The sequence below is a fragment of the Rhinoderma darwinii genome, chromosome 2 (assembly GCF_050947455.1).
Source record: "Rhinoderma darwinii isolate aRhiDar2 chromosome 2, aRhiDar2.hap1, whole genome shotgun sequence".
NCBI lineage: Eukaryota > Metazoa > Chordata > Amphibia > Anura > Rhinodermatidae > Rhinoderma > Rhinoderma darwinii.
This window is the reverse complement of record NC_134688.1, coordinates 83,777,683-83,799,629: the sequence shown is the minus strand read 5'-3', so window position 1 is coordinate 83,799,629 and position 21,947 is coordinate 83,777,683. Positions and strand designations below refer to the sequence as shown.

General features: G+C 48.7%; 1 long non-coding RNA gene across 2 annotated transcripts in view; it reads left to right on the top strand.

Moving 5' to 3' along the window:
* The window catches only part of LOC142742273 (uncharacterized), a 150,773-nt gene that overhangs the window by 26,851 nt on the left and 101,975 nt on the right, over positions 1-21,947 (top strand). The window contains exon 2 of one of the 2 annotated variants that reach the window (XR_012881336.1): positions 10,919-11,060. The exons of the other annotated variant lie outside the window; for it this stretch is intronic. This is a non-coding gene — a long non-coding RNA (uncharacterized LOC142742273). The remainder of the gene's footprint in view (positions 1-10,918; positions 11,061-21,947) is intronic. 2 annotated transcript variants of the gene reach the window in all.

Genomic DNA, 21,947 nt, shown 5'->3' with positions numbered 1-21,947 from the left:
CGTCTGGCGCCACTCTCCGCATCTGCCTCCATCCGTGCTGAAGCCACAGCCACCGTCCGGACTATTTCAGGTACCTAAGCATTACTGTCTGCCATCTTACTTTCACATAGACTGTGACCTGGTCAGCTGCCTCCCCGCTACGGCGGAGCGGCCTAGTGGGTCCACAAACCCAGCGTCCGTGACAGTACGCTCAGGCCATGGAACCCGCTGGCCAGCCCAAGATCCCAGTACAGAAGATTCAGACAGAGATGCATGACCTACGCACTCGTCAGGATCAACTCCTTGAGGCGGTGAATTCTATTCTGGTCCGCCTGGATCTACTCGCTGTTCCACCCCCGGTTCTTCCTCCAGAAGCTGTTGCCGTGCCACTGCCTGTTGCTCCCCCTGTTTGTTCCGGATCCTCAGTTCCTCTGCCTCTTCCTCCTCGCTACGACGGTGATCCCAGAGCATGCAGAGTTTTTCTTAATCAATGCACGGTGCATTTTAGGCTATGGCCTAAACTCTTCCCCTCCTCGCTGGCAAGGCCCTCGCATTGGCGAACCCAATCTTGGAGCAACAAGGACCTGTATCCGCTGACCTAGCCTTGTTCCTGCAGTCCTTTCGTGCCGTGTTCGAGGAGCCGGGTCGAACATCCTCTGCCGCAGCCAGTCTGTTGACCCTCAAGCAAGAAGGCTCCACAGTAGGGGAGTATGCGATCTCCTTCCGTACCCTAGCAGCCAAGCTGGCGTGGAACAATGAGGCACTGGTGGCGACCTTCTGGCAGGGACTGTCCTCTCACATCAAGGACGAACTGGCAGCCCGCGACCTTCCTTCTACCTTGGATGCCCTCATCCTGTTAGCCACCCGGGTTGATATGAGAATCCGGGAGCGCTCTCAAAAGGTTTGTCAGGAGAGCCGGGCTCACAGACCAGCACCCCCTGCCCAGAGACCACAATTGTCCACTCCTAGTGCGCTACCTGAGGAACCCATGCAGGTAGACAGAGTCCGGTTATCTGAACAGGGGAAGCTGCGCAGACGCTCCTCTGGACTTTGCATGTATTGCGGCCTCAAGGGTCATTTTGTGCGTCAATGCCCACAGAAACCGGGAAACTCCAGTACTTAGGGTTGGTCGGAGAGGCAACTCTAGGTGGAACGTCTCCAAACGTTAAAACCTCTTCCAAATTATCGATACGTGTGGCCATCGTCATCGGACAGGCATCACATCCTTCCTCCGCCTATCTTGACTCTGGAGGAGCTGCTAATTTTATCCACCAAGATCTAGTGGATCGGTTTCAACTACCCACACTCCGTCTGAAGAGACCCCTGGCAGTTGCCTCTGTGAATGGTCTACCGCTGCCTGATCCAATCATGCTCATCACTGAGCCGGTGACATTACGGGTCGGAGCTCTTCACTCAGAACAGATCTCCTTCCTGGTACTACCCAAGGCTATCAATCCTATCCTGCTGGGTCTGCCATGGCTCCGTCTACACGCCCCGACACTCGACTGGAGTTCTGGAGAGGTTCTTCAATGGGGCTTTAGATGCCATAGCCATTGCCTGTCACAAGTCCGTCCTGTTGTGCCCCCTCTGCCTCAGTCACTCTCCGATCTACCTTCTCAGTATGCCAGTTTTGCGGATGTCTTCTGCAAACGAGAGGCTGAGACGTTGCCTCCACATCGGAGTTATGACTGTCCCATTGAACTGGTTCCCAATGCTTCTCTTCCCCGTGGACGAGTATATCCTCTCTCCCTGCCAGAGACGCTATCGATGTCAGCCTATATCAAGGAGAACTTGGAGAGGGGTTTTATTCGAAAATCTTCCTCCCCGGCCGGGGCAGGATTCTTCGTTAAAAAGAAAGATGGATCTCTCTGACCCTGCATTGACTACCGTGGTCTCAATCAGATCACGGTCAAGAACAAATACCCGTTGCCACTCCTTTCCGAGCTGTTTGATCGCATACGAGGAGCCAAATTTTTTTCCAAGCTAGATCTGCGGGGGGCCTATAATCTAATCCGGATTCGCCAGGGTGACGAATGGAAGACGGCATTTAACACCCGCGATGGGCACTACGAATACCGAGTGATGCCCTTCGGACTGTGTAACGCTCCCGCAGTATTTCAGGAGTTCGTTAATGACATCTTCCGAGATCTCCTCTATAGGTGTGTTGTAGTTTATCTCGATGATATTCTAATCTTCTCCCCAGATCTGATGACCTATCGGAGGCACGTTCGTCAAGTTCTTCTGCGACTAAGAGAGAATCGCTTGTATGCCAAGTTAGAGAAATGCACATTTGAAAAGAGGTCTCTGCCCTTCCTGGGCTATGTCATCTCGGATCAAGGCCTTAAAATGGACCCTGAGAAGTTAAAGTCCGTCCTGGAATGGCCACGTCCTCAAGGCCTAAGGGCCATACAGCGGTTCCTGGGTTTCGCCAATTTCTACCGGCAGTTTATTCCGAACTTTTCTTCTCTGACGGCCCCCATCTCTACCCTTACCAAGAAGGGTGTGAACGCCAAGGTGTGGACTCCGGAGGCAGAGTCCGAATTCATTAGCCTCAAGAAAGCCTTCACTTCAGCTTCGATCCTCCATCACCCTGACATATCTCGGCAGTTCTCACTGGAAGTGGACGCTTCCTCTGTTGGTGCAGGCGCACTTCTGTTCCAGAGGAGCTCCAAAGGAAAGGCAGTAGTGTGTGGCTACTTCTCAAGACTGTTTTCCTCTGCTGAGCGCAATTATTCCATTGGAGATCGGGAGCTACTGGCTATCAAATTGGCCCTGGAGGAGTGGAGACATCTTCTGGAGGGCGCTGCTCACCCCATCCTGATCTTCACCGACCACAAGAATCTCACTTACCTTCAGTCCGCTCAAAGACTGAATCCCCGTCAAGCCAAGTGGTCACTGTTCTTCACCCGTTTCCAATTTCTGCTCCACTACCGTCCCGCGGACAAGAACGTGAGGGCCGATGCCCTGTCCAGATCATTTGAAACGGAAGACACGGTGGAGTCCCTTCAGACGATCATAGACCCATCCTACGTTGTCACCGCCAATCCTCTGCAGCTTAGAAATATCCCTCCAGGGAGAACTTTTGTTCAGTTGGCTGACAGAAAAAGAATTCTCCGCTGGGGACACAGTTCTAAACTGGCTGGGCACGCTGGTGTCCGTAAAACCCAAGACCTGGTCGCTCGTCACTTCTGGTGGCCCACGCTACCTAAAGATGTTCTGGACTTTGTCTCTGCTTGCACGGTGTGTGCCTCTAACAAGGTGGCTCACAGCAAACCTGCCGGCCTGCTTCAACCCCTGCCTGTACCCAGTGCCCCCTGGCAGCACATCGCTATGGACTTCGTCACGGACCTTCCTCTCTCAGCAGGATGCAACACCATCTGGGTGGTGGTGGACCGGTTCTCTAAGATGGCACATTTTATCCCGCTAACCGGCCTACCATCTGCTCCTCGACTGGCAAGCTTCTTCATTCAGCACATCTTCCGCTTGCATGGCTTGCCTCTTCACATTGTGTCCGACCGGGGGGTTCACTTTACCTCCAAGTTCTGGAGAGCCCTCTGTAAACTCCTGGATGTGAGTTTGGACTTTTCCTCTGCCTATCACCCCCAGTCCAATGGGCAAGTTGAGAGGATCAACCAGATCTTGGAAAATTACCTCCGCCACTTCATCTCTTCACAGCACGATAACTGGGTACAGCTTCTACCATGGGCGGAGTTTTCATATAATAACCACACAAGTGAGTCCACCACTTCCACTCCGTTTCACATCGTGTACAGTCAACATCCCAGAGTTCCTCTTCCATTGTCGACTTCATCGCAGGTACCCGCTGCTGACTCTGCATATGGGGACTTCCTGCAAATCTGGCAACAGACCCGGTCCTCTATTTTGCTGGCGGTAGATCGCATGAAGCGTAAGGCAGATACCAAAAGAAGAGAGCCGCCTCAGTATCTTCCTGGCACTAAAGTCTGGCTGTCCTCTCGAAACATTCGCTTGAGGGTGCCTTCATACAAGTTTGCTCCCAGGTTCCTTGGTCCCTTCGAGATCCTGCAACAAATTAACCCTGTTTCCTATAAGCTGCGGCTGCCCCCTACCCTCAAAATCCCTAACTCCTTCCATGTGTCCCTCCTGAAACCAGTGGTCCTGAACCGCTACAGCAAGACCTCTAGTTCCACAGTTGCTTCCAGCGGTCCTTCTGATGTATTCGAGGTAAAGGAGATCCTGGACCGCAAGAGGGTAGGAGGAAGGACTTTCTATCTCGTGGACTGGAGAGGGTTTGGTCCTGAGGAGAGGTCCTGGGAGCCAGAAGAGAACCTCAGTGCTCCTGCTCATATTAAAAAGTTCCTCTCTCACTCTGGCCCCAAGAAGAGGGGGTGTAAGAGGGGGGATACTGTAGCGCCCATGGCCGCGGGCCGTCGGGTTCACTCACCTCCCGACGCCCGCAGCCATGGATCTGTGAGCGCTGACCTCCGTCTCCCTCCTAGGAGATGCCAGCGCTCACTTCCGCTCCGTCCGGCCGGGTCCCGTAGGGTGCGCGCGCACGCTCGCGCCCGCTCTTAAAGGGCCAGCGCGCGCACATGAAAACAATGATCATTAACCCACATGATTTCCTGCTCTATAAGAATGCCCCAGCCCTTCTGATCCTTGCCTGAGCGTTGTTAGTTTTTCCCTGTCTGTCTCGCAAATGGTCCCTTAGTGTCTCCCGTTCCAGCTGTTACCCGTGCCCTGTTACCGTTCCTGTATTCCGCATTGTTCCTGTGCCTACCCGTGTTCAAGTGTCATCTGCCACGTCAAGTGCCATCTGCCACGTCAAGTGCCGTCTGCCACGTCAAGTACCATCTGCCACGTCAAGTGTCTTCTGCCACGTCAAGTGCCATCTGCTCATCGGATACTGCCCGCCACGTCTGGCACCACTCTCCGCACCTGCCTCCATCCGTGCTGAAGCCACAGCCACCGTCCGGACTATTTCAAGTATCTAAGCATTACTGTCTGCCATCTTACTTTCACATAGACTGTGACCTGGTCAGCTGCCTCCCCGCTATGGCGGAGCGGCCTAGTGGGTCCACAAACCCAGCGTCCGTGACAGTAACACACAAACACAAATAAATATAAAAGTTTTTAATAAAACACTAACATCAAACTGATATAAAACATTTTTTTTTTTGGTGACACTGTTCCTTTAATACTTGGTGGCAAAACCCTTGTTGGCAAGCACAGTAGTCAGACGTTTTTTGTAGTTGATGATGAGGTTTGCACACATGTAAGATGGAATTTTGGCCCACTCCTCTTTGCAGATCATCTGTAAATCATTAAGATTTCGAGGCTGTCGCTTGGCAACTCGGATCTTCAGCTCCCTCCATAAGTTTTTGATGGGATTAAGGTCTGGAGTCTGGCTAGGCCACTCCATGACCTTAATGTGCTTCTTTTTGAGCCACTCCTTTGTTGCCTTGGCTGTATGTTTCGGGTCATTGTCGTGCTGGAAGACCCAGCCACGAGCCATTTTTAATGTCCTGGTGGAGGGAAGGAGGTTGTCACTCAGGATTTGACGGTACATGGCTCCATCCATTCTCCCATTGATACGGTGAAGTAGTCCTGTGCCCTTAGCAGAGAAACACCCCCAAAACATAATGTTTCCACCTCCATGCTTGACAGTGGGGACAGTGTTCTTTGGGTCATAGGCAGCATTTCTCTTCCTCCAAACACGGCGAGTTGAGTTAATGCCAAAGAGCTAAATTTTAGTCTCATCTGACCACAGCACCTTTTCCCAATCACTCTCAGAATCATCCAGATGTTCATTTGCAAACTTCAGACGGGCCTGTACATGTGCCTTCTTGAGCAGGGGGACCTTGCGGGCACTGCAGGATTTTAATCCATTACGGTGTAATGTGTTACCAATGGTTTTCTTGGTGACTGTGGTTCCAGCTGCCTTGAGATCATTAACAAGTTCCCCCCGTGTAGTTTTCGGCTGAGCTCTCACCTTCCTCAGGATCAAGGATACCCCACGAGGTGAGATTTTGCATGGAGCCCCAGATCGATGTCGATTAACAGTCATTTTGTATGTCTTCTTACTATTGCACCAACAGTTGTCTCCTTCTCACCCAGCGTCTTAATTATGGTTTTGTAGCCCATTCCAGCCTTGTGCAGGTCTATAATCTTGTCCCTGACATCCTTAGAAAGCTCTTTGGTCTTGCCCATGTTGGCATAGCCATGATTAAGGGCACAGCCTAGTGCCTGAAACGCGTAGGCTAATTTATTGCCGCATATCACCACCCTGTCTTTTCCTCCTGGTGTTCTATTTCAAGCTTGGATAGCTTGCATTTAATAAAGTGGAAACTTAGTTTTTCCTATTTTGGATATCACAATCGCTGGATCGTCTCTATTTTTTTCTAAAATTAACCTAGCCTAAAAATTCTAGACTGTTCATGTCTTTGACAGTGGGCAAACTTACAAAATCAGCAAGGGATCAAATACTTATTTCCTTCACTGTATGTTGTAAAGCCTTGCAGCACTTTCAATTCTCTCTGTCCAATAATCTAGCAACCGATTTTTACCATCAAATTTAGGTAGATGAGTGAGGAGAGTTCCAAGGGGCACCATAGTTGGTGTTGGTACTACAGAAGACGTTACTCCTTCCGTTGTCATTATTTTCTGATCCTGTTCGTGATGCCAATTTGTAGTGACTACACAGGGTTAAATAAATTTGGTATTTATTATGCACAGAAGTAAATGACAACAATCGCAATCCAACAAGGATTAGATCAAATTCTTTTAACTTTAATCCGCCAGAAAGTGATGGCTTTTTAATTTTATAATCCACAGGGAATAAATTATAGTCTTGTAAACTATAATCCGCCAAAAACAGATGGCTTTTTCAATGTAGGAAATGCAGGATAAAAAATGGTGGATGTCTGTCAAAATGTAACAGATATGTCATATTGTCCAAAGGTATTTTTATTCCCTAAGGAGATACTACTTGTAATTGTGCATACAATATTGGTGTTTACGTACACCGGTTTTATCTCTCTTACTTCTATTCCTTTTAATATTCAGTTTTCCTCAACCTGTCTTTCTGTCAATTTCTATGATGCACCTCACAACAATCCTCTCTCTCTCTCTCGCTCTCCTCAACTGCCACTGCCTCTCTTCAACTGCCACTGCCTCTAGCTCCTCCCCTTTTCCTTTTCTCTCCTACATCCATATAGCTCCTCCCCTTTTCCTTTCCTGAACAATCCTATTAGAGGGCCGGACTACCCTCAGTCTGTACCCTCTGTCCCCCGGCATTCTGTCTTCAACGAGGCCACACTCCACTGGAGTCAGCCTCCCCCACTGTTCCAGCCACACTTTGTCTGTGCGCCGATGCGGCCTCTGTGACAAGTGTGGCCGCACACATCTGATCGAATGTGTGTTGCCCTCACTGAGTTTAGACACAGGGAAGGGATCGTACTCTATCTGAGTCAATCCCATCACTGTTCCAAACCCACTGACGCCGCACTTGTACGCGTGGACTGTCCCAGGAATGTAGGCAGTCTGAACCAGTCCCCGCACTTCTCCTATTGGCCCGGGACTTGAGGAGCCGTGCTCAATTAGAGCCGGTCTCCTTCTCTCCTCTGTCGCGGCTTCCCACCGGAAGCCGTCCCGCTCTGTACTACGCTCCGCCGTCTCTACAACCCCAACAAGACTGTTAAGGGGACTAAGGTAAGTTCCCTTAACCTGTACAAATTACTGCATCAATGCGGCGTGGCATGGAGGCGATCAGCCTGTGGCACTGCTGAGGTGTTATGGAAGCCTAGGTTGCTTTGATAGCGGCCTTCAGCTCATCTGCATTGTTGGGTCCGGTGTCTCTCATCTTCCTCTTGACAATACCCCATAGATTCTTTATGGGGTTTAGGTCAGGCGAGTTTGCTGGCCAATCAAGCACAGTGATACAGACCCAATGTCACGAAGTGGGTTAGTGGATCCACTAGGCCGTACTGCCGTAGCGGGGAGGCGGCTGGCCAAACAACGGGAAACCCCAGTAATATAATGTCCCGCACAAGGGTACCTGGATAGTCCAGACAGTGGCCGCAGCTCTGGTACTGATGGAGATGGGTGCAGTAGATAACGCCAAACTTGGCAGATGAAACAGGTGCCGCAGGTTGCGCCAGACGTAGCGGATTCCTCCAGACGTGGCAGATGACACGGGACGTGGCGGATTCCTCTGGACGTGGCAGATGACACAGGACGTGGCGGATTCCTCTGGACGTGGCAGATGACACAGGACGTGGCAGATTCCTCCGGACGTGGCAGATGACACAGGACGTGGCACGACTTGATACTAGAGGCACAGCACGGGAAACAGGAACAGATAACAAGGCACAGGAAACACTAAGGGACCATTTGCAGGACAGACTTGGAAAACTAACAACGCTCAGGCAAGGATCAGAAGGCCTGGGGCCTTCTTATAGACCAGGAAATCGTGGCAGTTTATGATGATGACGATCTCCTTTGTGCGCGTGCTGGCCCTTTAAAGCCGGGCACGAGCGTGCACGAGCACCCTACGGGACACAGCAGACCGGAGCGGAAGTGAGCGCTGGCGTTTCCTAGGAAGGAGATGGGAACCAGCGCTCACGGATCCATGGCTGCGGGCGTCGGGAGGTGAGTAAACCCGACGGCCCGTGGCCATGGACGCTACACCCAACAATGTAGACGAGCTGAAGGCCGCTATCAAAGCAACCTGGGCTTCCATAACACCTCAGCAGTGCCACAGGCTGATCGCCTCCATGCCACGTCGCATTGATGCAGTAATTCATGCAAAAGGAGCCCTGACCAAGTATTGAGGGCATATACTGTACATACTTTTCAGTAGTCCAACATTTCGGTATTAAAAATAATTTTTTACATTGGGCTTATATAATATTCTAATCTTCTGAGACACTAAATTTTGGGTTTTCATTAACTGTTACCATAATAAACAACATTAAAAGAAAAAAATGCTGGAAATAGATCACTCTGTGTGCAATGAATCTATAGAAAATATGGGTTTCACTTTTTGAATTGAATTACTGAAGTAAATTAACTTTTTGATGATATTCTAATGCAATGAGAAGGACTAGTATGTACACCGCGACTTACTTGCAATACCATCCATTAACACACAGTGGCAGTATATACTTTGTACAATTTATTTACTGTAACCAATGGCGTGTGCTCCAGTGCTCTAATGAAAGAACTTTTTTTTACTTTGTATGTTAAACATTGCGTGTTACATTTTAGTTATGCATAACATAGTTTGATATTGTCATTTTACTTTGAACAAAAGCATGTGCTAGACAGTCCTGATCTGGTTTTATATCAAGAGACACACAGGTTAGATATATAGATATAGATTTCCAGAAATAGTACTCTGTAGTAAGCTGACTGGTTGTCAGCGCAATCATTGAGTATCTGAATTTTATTTGTCTTTCCTGCACTATGTTTTTATAGTTTCCGTTTTTGCTCATAATGCAAATCCCAAATATTTTAGCAGATAACAGAGAGCACAGGGCTAGTGTATGATAGTTAATTACCAACCATCAGTAAATTCACACACAGTCTATAAAAATTGGGGGCCTTTGGCCAGTATTAATAATTATTGAAACTGGATGAGCTTGTGCAGGTTAGGCCCTGTTCACATTACATTAGTGATGTACGCTTAACGTGTACGCCGGTAAAAGGTCCTTGGTTACACACTAAGGCCCCATGCACACGACCCTAAAAAATCCCAGTGATTTGTGGACCGTAATACCGAAATACGATCCGCAATTACGGACCCGCCTAGTTCTATTGGCCGCGGACACCTTTCCGAATCGCTATGGATAGGTGTCCATCCCGTACAACCGTGCCGGGAATTATGGAGCATGTCCTACTTTTCGTATTTTACAGGCTGTGCTCCCATACTTTGCCCGTGATTACGGGCACGGCCGTGTGCATGAGGCCTTAGCGTATCCCTATGGCTCCATTAACCTAGATGAAGGCCAAAAAAGTGTCCTATTGGTCTCTGTTGGGCTGGTATAACAAAAAAAAAGGTATGGAATAGCGTAGTAGACTACACTATTCCATACAATCAGTGGCGGATCATCATAAGGGCGGTTCGGGGAGGGGAGCACTGTGTGACACTATATACAAAGGGGGGAGTGCTGTGTGACACTATATACAAGGGGGGGTTCTCCGTTACACTATATACAAGGGGGGGGGAGTGCTGTGTGACCCTATATACAAGAGGGAGGGGAGCGGTGTGTGGCACCATATTAAAAGTGGGGAGCGCTGTTTGCACTATATACAAGGGGGGAGTGCTATGTAACCCTATATACAAGGGGGGAGCGCTAAGTGGCCCTATATACAAGGGGGAGCGCTGTGTGGCCCCATATACAAAGGAGCAGTGCTGTGTGACACTACATACAAGGGGGAGCGCTAAGTGGCCCTATATGCAAGGGGGGAGCGCTGCGTGGCCCTATATACAAGGGGGAGCGCTGTGTAACAGTATATGCAAGGGGGAGCACTGTGTGACACTATGTATAAAGGGGGAGGGCTGTGTAGCGCTATCCACAGCGGTATGTGTGTGGCGCTCTTTACAGGGGAGGCTCTGTGGCGCTATTTACAAGAGGAGGAGGGCTGTGTGGCGCTCTCTACAGGGGGGCTGTATGGTGCTACCTATAGGGGGCTGTGTGTAACGCTCTCTACGGGGGGATGTGTGTGGTGCTAGCTATAGGGGGGGGGGATGTGTGATATCTACAGGGGCTCTGTGTGGCGCTATCTATGGGGGTGTGTAATATCCACAGGGGCTGTGTGTGGCACTATGTACAAGGGGCTGTGTGTATGTGGTGTTTTACAGTGTATGGTATTATTATATTCAGGCGCGCAGTGTTTGGTGCTATTATATTTAGGGGCACAGTATGTGGCACTATGATAATTTTATTTTCGTTTATAGGTGGAAAAGTGAGGAGCCGAAGACATCTGAGTGGTAAATTCTGCCGAAATGGGTCATGGCTGGGAGAAGTCGTCATAAGCTCTGGACCGGATGGAGAAGAAAAGAGGAAAAAAAACTACTAGAATCTGAGACGTCGCCACCTGTGAGTCACTAGATTTATAGAAAATCTGTCACCTCTCCTGACATGTTTATTATAGGAAATCGTTGTATTTCACAAAAAGTCTTTCTGCAGTCTGGGACTGATAGACAATTCCCCTTGTCAGGAGGATGTGTCCCTGAAGTGTGATACTGTCAGTATGTAGGGACACAGCCCTGTGACAAGGGGAATCGCAGCACCCATTTGTTAATGCTTGCCCAAAAAGGTAGTGTTAAAAATAGTTACGACGCGGCAGTGCGGTGGTGCGGAAGGGGGGCCCAAGTTTAGGTAACAGCCCAGGGCCCATGGTCTACTTAATCCGCCACTGCATACAATGGTATACAGTTAAAAAAACCAAAACTATACTGTGCGGTATCATTTTACAGTGCACAATGCTGCTAATGTGTTCATACTAGTATTTGAGCTATAGATTTTACTTTAGATATATTACATATAATCCTTATCATTCGGTTAGTGTATTATAAATGTAAGGTTATGATGCTGTTCAAATCCATACACTTTCATTACATATCTGCTGCATTATGGGCAGTGGGAATATTTGCCATTTGCAACCTATGTGGTCACACAGGGTTATGTCCTTATTGACCTGCTGAAAGTGCCCCGCCAGACAGCGAGATGGTGCTGTGCAAAAGAAACGCCGTCACAGGATTTTGCAGAACCTCCTACTATGGCTGTAGTTCGGGGTGTAGTATCACCTACTCTGGTGCCTTTGATGCCTCGGAGCGTAGAGTATTTCATTATGGAAGTTTCGGAGCTAAGACAACAGGATAATTCAGTACATTCTAATACATTTTTATATTGATAGCATTTATGGGTTTGTATTCATGCATTGTATAGATGTGTAGATATAACCGTTATTTATTTGTTCTTCTCTTCTCCTTTTGAATACATTTACATAAAACTTACTCAAGTAATGTTAAACTTCTGTGTGAATGCGTCCTATCTAAACATAGTTTGACTTTGTAAACCTGTGCACATGACTTGCTTTGCTGACATGCCTATACACGTATGAGTTATATTGGAGGATTTGTACAGCAGCAGGATTGTTACCTATGATAATCACTTTGTGATGAGCATGTTCTGTGTGTGAAAGTCTCATTTAAAATTACTGTTCATCTTATTACAGTTAAAGAGGCTTTGTCACCAGATTTTGCAACCCCTATCTCCTATTGCAGCAGATCGGCGCTGCAATAGAGATAAGAGTAACGTTTTTTTTTTTTTAAAAACGAGCATTTTTGGCCAAGTTATGACCATTTTTATATTTATGTAAATGAGGCTTTCTAAAGTACAACTGGGCGTGTTTAAAGTAAAAGTCCAAGTGGGTGTGTATTATGTGCGTACATCGGGGCGTTTTTACTACTTTTACTAGCTGGGCGTTGTGTATAGAAGTATCATCCACTTCTCTTCACAACGCCCAGCTTCTGGCAGTGCAGACACAGCGTGTTCTCGAGAGATCACGCTGTGACGTCACTCACTTCCTGCCCCAGGTCCTGCATCGTGTAGGACGGGCGAGGACACATCGGCACCAGAGGCTACATTTGATTCTGCAGCAGCATCGGCGTTTGCAGGTAAGTCGATGTAGCTACTTACCTGCAAACGCTGATGCTGCTGCAGAATCAACTGTAGCTTCTGGTGCCGATGTGTCCTCGCTCATCCGACACGATGCAGGACCTGGGGCAGGAAGTGAGTGACGTCACAGCGTGATCTCTCGAGAACACGCTGTGTCTTTGCACTGCCAGAAGCTGGGTGTTAACGAAGAGAAGTGGATGATACTTCTAAACACAACGCCCAGCTAGTAAAAGAAGTAAAAACGCCCAGATGTAACGAACACAATACACGCCCAGTTGTACTTTTACTTTAAACACGCCCAGTTGTACTTTAGAAAGCCTCATTTACATAAATATAAAAATGGTCATAACTTGGCCAAAAATGCTCGTTTTAAAAAAACCAAAACGTTACTCTTATCTCCATTGCAGCGCCGATCTGCTGCAATAGGAGATAGGGGTTGCAAAATCTGGTGACAGAGCCTCTTTAAAGCGTAATCCCACCAATGCTATTAAAGGAGGTTTCTGAGTTTATAAAAAACATAGAAAAATAACTAATGTATGTGTCTGAATGCTCGCCAGAAGATGCTACCACAGCCCAGAAATAGTTACTTTTCATTTTCATTATCTTGCCCAGCTTTGTGCAGCACAGTTTTCATTTTGCTAGGGCTTGCTCTGAGCGGGCAAAGGACTACAGTTCCTATGATTCCTATCACATACATAGCCTCTATTTACAGCTGCATGCCGTCCTATTATAATTTGTAAGTTAATTCTGTAATTACTTTCTCTCTGCTACTGAGACACAACTCTGCTGTTCTGCTGCTAGACACTGCTGCCCAGCATGTGAAACACACTTTCTGCAGAGACACGGAGGGGAGGGGGGAGAGCATTGAGCAGTGGAGATAATAGGCATGTTATATCCCGTCAGAGACATTTCAGCTAAAAACAGTATATTAGTAAGTGATAAATCTTACTGCAGTTAAAAAATTTTCACACAATTTTTAAAGATCGAAAAACGGCCTTTAATTATATGTATAAAATGAAGTGTTAGGCTACATTTACATGACAGTGAAAAACGTTGAACAATGGTGTTCTATGGGTTTATTCACTCTGCCGTTTTTTTAACGGCTCGTGAATATTGGCCGTTTTAAAAAATAGGACATGTCCTATTTTTGGGCGTTTTCATGACCAGACGGCCCCCATAGAAGTCAATGGATCAGTTTTTAATGGCTGTCAATACATGTAACAACCGTTAAAAATGGATCTGCGACATGGGAGTTCAAGAGGCAAAGGAACTATTTGTTCCCTTGCTGGCTATCGGCGGGGCGATGACACATACTCACCGATGCAGCGCCGTCCCCTTCATGTGTGGTCTCTAATCTCACGGGTCCTGCGAAGTCGACGAGATGACGTCATCGCGCCACCTTCGCAGAACCTGTGAAGACGAGAGTTCACACGTGAAGTAGACGGTGCTGCATCGGTGAGTATGTAGGGCATTTAGGCGTAAGTGTCGGGTATCGTTGTGCTCACTACAAGGGTAGTGTGGCTCTAGTATAGGGGTCATTGTTGTCAACTGTAGCAAATATTTCGGGACTGTCCTTAATATACAGAGACAGTCCCGGAAGATTACTACAGGGAGGGGGGGGGGGGGGTGGTGCTTTCTCTGAAGAGGTGTGTGTGGCATCATCTACAGAGGCGCTGTGTGCCATCATCTAAAGGGGGGCTGTGTGCCATCATCTACAGGGGGCTGTGTGCCATCATCTACAGAGGAACTGTGTGCCATCATCTACAGGGAGTCTGTGTGCCATCATCTACAGGGGGTCAATGTGCCATCATCTACAGGGGGTCTGTGTGCCATCATCTACAGGGGGTCTGTGTGCCATCATCTACAGGGGGTCTGTGTGCCATCATACACAGGGGGTCAGGGGCGTAGCTAAAGGCTCATGGGCCTGGGTGCAAGAATTCAGCTTGGACCCCCCTACCACTCCCCAACACCACCATCATCATCAGACCCCTGCGCGCGCCTATGCCCAGACGCCTTGCCCAACAGCCCCCATAGTATAATGCCCCCACACAGTATAATGCCCCATAACGTATAATGCCCCCCCATAACAGCCCCATACGGTATAATGCTCCCCATACAGTATAATGCCCCCCATCTTATCAGCCCCATACAGTAAAATGCCCCAATATGTGCATAATAGAAAAATAGCATAATTACTTACCTATCCCTGTTCCCACGTCGGGTGGAGGATCCTTCGCCTCCTCTGGTGTGTACTATGAGTGACTAGGCGCAGACAGGCGCGATGATGTCGCTACATCCCGCCAGCCTGTGTCGAGCCGCTCAGGGCACATGGAATGCTGGATCAAGGAGATGTCAGCTCCTTGCTCCAGGATTGAATGGAACCGGGACCTCGGTGAGTGACTCGCGACCTCCCGGACGTCTTCACACGAACCCCCAGGGGACGCGACCCACATTGTAGGGATGTCACGATACCAAAATCTGGACTTCGATACTGATACTTCGTTTACTTTGTGAACAGTATTAAAAAAAAAAAAGTTATTTCGTTTTCTAATGTGAGGCGCGAGGTGTGATGCTGAATTTTGAATGTGCCTCACATGAATAGTAATTAACCCCATCATTTTTCTCAGTCATAATGGGTTAATGTGTGAGGTACATGATGGGGTTAATTACTATTAGACCGGGTTTACACAAGTGTGTGCGTTTTGCGCACGTAAAAATTGCGGCGTTTTGTGTGCGCAAAAGGCACTTAACAGCTCCGTGTGTCATCAGCATATGATGCGTGGCTGCGTGATTTTCGCGCAGCCACCATCATAATGACACTTCGTTTGGATGTTTGTAAACAGAAAAGCACGTGGTGCTTTTCTGTTTTCATTCATCCTTTACAGTGCTGTAGCGTGAATCACGCTTGTCCCACGGAAGTGCTTCCGTGTGACATGCATGGTTTTCACGCACCCATTGACTTCAATGGGTGCGTGATGTGCGAACAGCGCACAAATTTAGGACATGTCGTGCGTTTCACGCAGCGGGCATACGCTGTGTAAAAATCACGCACCTGTCTGTACGGCCCCATAGACTAATATAGGTCCCTGCGACGCGCGTGAAAATCACGCGCATCGCACGGACGTTTAACACGCTCGTGTAAATGAACCCGGAATGCGAGGAACATGGAGGTTAAATTTATCATCGCACTTCGTGCCCCACAATAAGTGATAGAAAGCAGTTTTTATTTAATTTTTTTTACAGCGCACACATCATAAATGATGCAAAAAAAATGTTGTGCAGGTTATTACGGCCGCGCCAATACTGATTATGTGTATGTTTTATGTACTGAGACTTATTTTAATGTTTATTGTAAAAAAGGTGAATGTGTATTTTTTTTATTTAACATTACTTTGTTTTTACTTTATTTTTAAACTTTAATGTACTGGCATATATCCGATATATGCCAGTACATTAGCCTGTGGACGGATAGCACACAGGCAGTTGTTAGTACATACCTAAGTATGCCCTAACAACAAGAAATATGGTAAGATAGCCCTGGGGTCCATCAATAGACCCTTGGCTGTCTGCCCATATATGGTATGGCCCTCGATCGCGTCACAGGAATTCCCTGTGACACGATCCAGGGGTATCTCCCCTTCTCATTTTCCCCTGAATGCTGCAGTCCACTGTGATTGCAGCATTCAGGAGAATAGCGGCGGAGAGGAGAGGTTTCCCTGATCTCCGCCGTTATAGAGTGGGGCTGCGGCTGTGTAATACAGCCATTGCCCCGCTCCTGACAGGAAGTGCGCGCGCGGTCAGCATGAGGAGATGCGGCCGGCGCTGCACTAATGAGTGGCGGTTCAGGCACTGAAGACAGAACATGGGGGTGTTTTGTAGCGCGCCCGCCATGTTCTGTCTTCAGTGCCGCAGATCATTAGTGCAGCGCCGGCCGCATCGCATCATCCTGACGGCGCGCACATGTCAGGACTCAGGAGCGGGGCAGTGACTGGCTTACACAGCCGCAGCCCCGCTCTCATACAGTCATGTGTTACTATACTGTGTTGGATTGTGCAGTTTGCGGTGGAGAGAGGAGGTGGGACTGTGATTTAACGCCCCCCCTCTCCACCACAAACAGCACAATACAACAAAATACATTACAAGACATTACATTACAACACAACACATTACATCACAATACATTCCATTCCAGACTGCAGCTTACCTCCGCGACTCTTCCATTCCACTGTCTGGAAGCCGTGTCACGTGACAACACGGTCACATGGTACACTAAGTGTACCATGTGACCGTAACCAGGAAGTGCCGGCTTGGCACAGAAGATTTCTTTAGGAAGCCTGCTGTATGGCAATGGGGGCCCGTGGGCCCCCAGGCTTAGGGGCCCGGTCGCAAGTGCGACCGCTGCGACCCCTATAGCTACGCCACCGCAGGGGGTCTGTGTGCCATGTCCAGGGGGTCTATGTGCCATCATCTACAGGGGGTCTGTGTGGCATCATATACAGGGGGTCTGTGTGGCATCATATACAGTGGGTCTGTGTGGCATCATATACAGGGGATCTGTGTGCATTCATATACAGGGGGTCTGTGAAGCAATCATGACAATGACCTTCGTTTGGGTGTTTTCAGGGGGTTGGAACAAAAAAAGCCTGATAAATGAAATTTATCAGGTTTTTTTAACAACCATGAAAAACGGATGCAAACTGGATGTCAAACGGCCATTAAAAACAGACAGACGGACTGGAAATGGATGAAATTTCAGAGACACACTGATGCAAAATGGCCTTGAAAAACTGACAGTTGATCAGTTTTTAATGGCCATTTTTTTTCACTGTCGTATGAATGTAGCCTAAGGCTATGTTCACACGGAGTATTTTGGGGGAGGAATATCTGCCTCAAAATTCCGTTTGGAACTTTGAGGCAGATATTCCTCTCCCTGCACGCTGATTTTCGTGGCAATTATCGCGCCGTTTTTCGCCCGCGGCCATTGAGCGCCGCGGGCATAAAACAGCGAGAAATACGCTTTCTCCTGCCTCCCATTGAAGTCAATGGGAGGTCGGAGGCGGAAGCGCCCGAAGATAGGGCATGTCGCTTCTTTTTCCCGCGAGGCAGTTTTACTGCTCGTGGGAAAAAGACGCCGATGCCTCCCATTGAAATCAATGGGAGGCGTTCTCGGGCCGTTTCTGCCAAGTTTTGCGACGCGGTTTCCGCGTCAAAAAACTCGGCAAATTACCCCGTGTGAACATAGCCTAAGGCCTTATTCACACGACAGTGAAAAAAAATGTCCATTTAAAACTGATCAACTGTCAGTTTTTCATGGCCATTTTGCATCAGTTTGTCTCTAAATTTTCATCCATTTCAAGTCCATCTGTCCGTTTTTAATGGCCGTTTGACATCCATTTTGCATCAGTTTTTCATGGCCGTTAAAAAATCTGATGAATTTCATTGGTCAGGCTTTTTTTGTCCCAACCCCCTGAAAACAACCAAAGGAAGGTCACATGTTCACCTATTGTAAAGGATCTGCCAGGCACAGCAGGGTTAACTCCCAGAACTAATCAGTCAGCACCTGAGAATACATCCCTGAGACTGACTCCTGCTTCCACCATTCAGGCTGGCAGGCTTAGGAGTGGGAGAGCCTATCGTAACCTGGCCAGACTCAGCTAGCTCCCGCCCTCGGTCTATTTAAGCCTGCACTTCCTGTCCCTCTGTGCTTGTTATTGCTTTTGTTTCTTTCCTTGTGGTTTCCTGGCCCAGCTACAGCTCCTGCTATTTTTGATCCTGCTCCATACCGACCCTGGCTTACCGACTACTCTTCTGCTTTTCGTTTTGTACCTCGCACACTCCTGGCTTGACTCGGCTCGTTCACCACTCTGGTTGCTCACGGTGTTGCCGTGGGCAACGGCCCCTTTTCCTTGCTTGTGTTCCTTGTATGTTTGTCGTGTTTGTCGTGCACTTACTGAGCGCAGGGACTGCCGCCCAGTTGTACCCCGTCGCCTAGGGCGGGTCGTTGCAAGTAGGCAGGGACAGAGTGGCGGGTAGATTAGGGCTCACTTGTCCGTCTCCCTACCCCCTGCCATTACATAATAACAAGCCCATACCTAGTCTACCCCTGGTCCCCGACACCACTATGGATCCCCGTGAGACCCTGGCTCAGCAAATGCAGGGTCTCTCCCTACAGGTCCAGGCCCTGGCTCAGAGGGTCAACCAGCCTGATGCTACCCTGGTAGTTCCCCTCACCGCACCTCTTGAACCCCACCTCAAGTTGCCCGACCGGTTCTCAGGGGACCGGAGGACTTTTCTCTCCTTTCGGGAGAGTTGTAGGCTTTACTTTCGTTTAAAGCCTCATTCCTCAGGTTCTGAGAGCCAGCGGGTGGGTATAATTATGTCCCGGCTCCAGGAAGGGCCCCAAGAGTGGGCCTTCTCCTTGGCTCCTGACGCCCCTGAACTTTCCTCCGTTGATTGTTTCTTTTCTGCTCTCGGACTTATTTATGACGAGACTGACAGGACTGCCTTTGCCGAGAGTCAGCTGGTGACCTTAAGTCAGGGTAAGAGACCTGTTGAGGAGTATTGCTCTGACTTTCGGAAGTGGTGCGTAGCTTCTCGGTGGAATGACCCTGCCTTAAGGTGCCAGTTTAGGTTGGGTCTGTCGAATGCCCTGAAAGACCTGCTAGTTAGCTATCCCTCTTCTGACTCCCTAGACCAGGTTATGGCTTTAGCGATACGACTTGACCGACGTCTCAGGGAACGACAACGTGAACGTTTATGTATTTTCTCCTCCGACTCCCCCATGATGCCTCCCGAAGCTCCGTTGCTTCGTTCCTCCCCGAAAGATTCAGAGATACCTATGCAACTCGGGGCCTCCGTGTCCCCCCAACAACGTAGAGAATTCCGCAGGAAGAATGGTCTCTGCTTCTACTGTGGGGACGACAAGCATCAAGTGAACAACTGTCCTAAGCGTAAGGTTGCAGCCAGAGAACTTCCGCATCTAAGTGATCATCGGGGAGGTCACTTGGGCGCACAGGTATTTCCCGTAAATATGAAACGTACTAAGATCTTGCTTCCCTTTCAGGTCTCTTTTGGTGGTAGGTCTGCTACCGGCAGTGCTTTCGTGGATTCAGGGTCCTCTACTAATATCATGTCTGTGGAATTTGCTATGTCCCTTGCTATGCCTCTTATTGATTTGCCTAAACCTGTCCCGGTAGTGGGTATCGATGCCACTCCTCTTGCTAATGGTTATTTTACACAGCATACCCCTGTTTTTGAACTCCTTGTTGGCTCCATGCATTTGGAGCAATGCTCTGTACTGTTGATGCAGGGATTATCGTACGATTTGGTTCTAGGTCTTCCCTGGTTGCAGTTGCATAATCCTACGTTTGACTGGAATACTGGGGAGCTAACCAAATGGGGTAATGAATGTTGTACGTCATGTTTTTCTGTTAATTCTATTTCTCCCCCTAAGGAGGCGAATACGCTACCTGAGTTTGTTCAGGACTTCGCTGATGTTTTCTCTAGGGAGGCCTCCGAAGTGTTACCTCCTCATAGAGAATACGATTGCGCTATCGAATTGGTACCAGGAGCTAAGCTTCCTAAGGGTAGGATATTTAATCTTTCTTGTCCCGAACGTGAAGCTATGAGAGTGTATATCCAGGAATCCCTGGCCAAGGGTTACATTCGTCCCTCTTCTTCTCCGGTAGGTGCTGGCTTCTTCTTTGTGGGGAAGAAGGATGGTGGTCTTAGGCCATGCATTGACTACCGTAGCCTGAATAAGGTCACGGTAAGGAACCAGTATCCCCTTCCTTTGATTCCTGATCTCTTTAATCAGGTTCAGGGGGCCCAATGGTTTTCTAAATTGGATCTACGGGGGGCGTATAACCTTATTCGCATCAAAGAGGGGGATGAGTGGAAGACTGCGTTTAACACGCCCGAAGGCCATTTTGAATACCTCGTCATGCCCTTTGGGTTGTGTAATGCCCCTGCGGTCTTCCAGAATTTCATAAATGAGATTTTGAGAAATTACCTGGGGATTTTTCTGGTAGTGTACCTTGATGACATACTGGTGTTTTCCAAGGACTGGTCCTCCCACGTGGAGCATGTCAGGAAGGTGCTCCAGGTCCTTCGGGAAAATAAACTGTTTGCCAAAACCGAAAAATGTGTGTTTGGGGTACAGGAGATTCCATTTTTGGGTCAAATCCTCACTCCTCATGAATTCCGCATGGACCCCGCCAAGGTTCAGGCTGTGGCGGAATGGGTCCAACCTGCCTCCCTGAAGGCGTTACAGTGTTTTTTGGGGTTTGCTAATTACTACAGGAGATTTATTGCTAACTTCTCGGTCATCGCTAAGCCCCTTACGGACCTCACTCGCAAAGGTGCTGATCTCCTCCACTGGCCTCCTGAGGCTGTCCAGGCTTTTGAGGTCCTTAAGAAGTGCTTTGTCTCGGCCCCGGTGCTGGTTCAGCCCAACCAAATGGAGCCATTTATCGTGGAAGTTGACGCATCTGAGGTGGGAGTGGGGGCTGTCTTGTCCCAGGGTACCAGGTCCCTCACCCATCTCCGCCCCTGTGCCTACTTCTCCAGGAAGTTTTCGCCAACTGAAAGTAACTATGATATTGGCAACCGCGAACTCTTAGCCATTAAATGGGCATTTGAAGAGTGGCGCCACTTCCTGGAGGGGGCTAGGCACCAGGTAACGGTCCTTACCGACCACAAGAATCTGGTTTTCCTAGAATCTGCCCGGAGGCTAAACCCGAGACAAGCTCGATGGGCGTTATTTTTTACCAGATTCAATTTTTTGGTTACCTATAGGGCTGGGTCTAAAAATATTAAGGCTGATGCACTGTCGCGTAGCTTCATGGCCAGCCCTCCTTCGGAGGAAGATCCTGCTTGTATTTTGCCTCCAGGTATAATCATTTCCTCGATCGATTCTGATTTAGTCTCTGAAATTGCTGCTGATCAAGGTGCAGCTCCCGGGAACCTTCCTGAGAACAAGCTGTTTGTTCCCCTGCAATTCCGGCTAAGGGTACTTAGGGAAAATCATGACTCTGCACTATCTGGCCATCCAGGCATCCTGGGTACCAAACACCTCATTACCAGAAATTATTGGTGGCCTGGGTTGCCTAAAGACGTTAAGGCCTACGTCGCCGCTTGTGAGGTTTGTGCTAGGTCCAAGACTCCCAGGTCCCGACCAGCGGGCTTACTGCGTTCGTTGCCCATTCCCCAGAGACCTTGGACACATATCTCCATGGATTTTATCACCGATTTGCCTCCATCCCAAGGCAAGTCGGTGGTGTGGGTGGTGGTGGACCGCTTTAG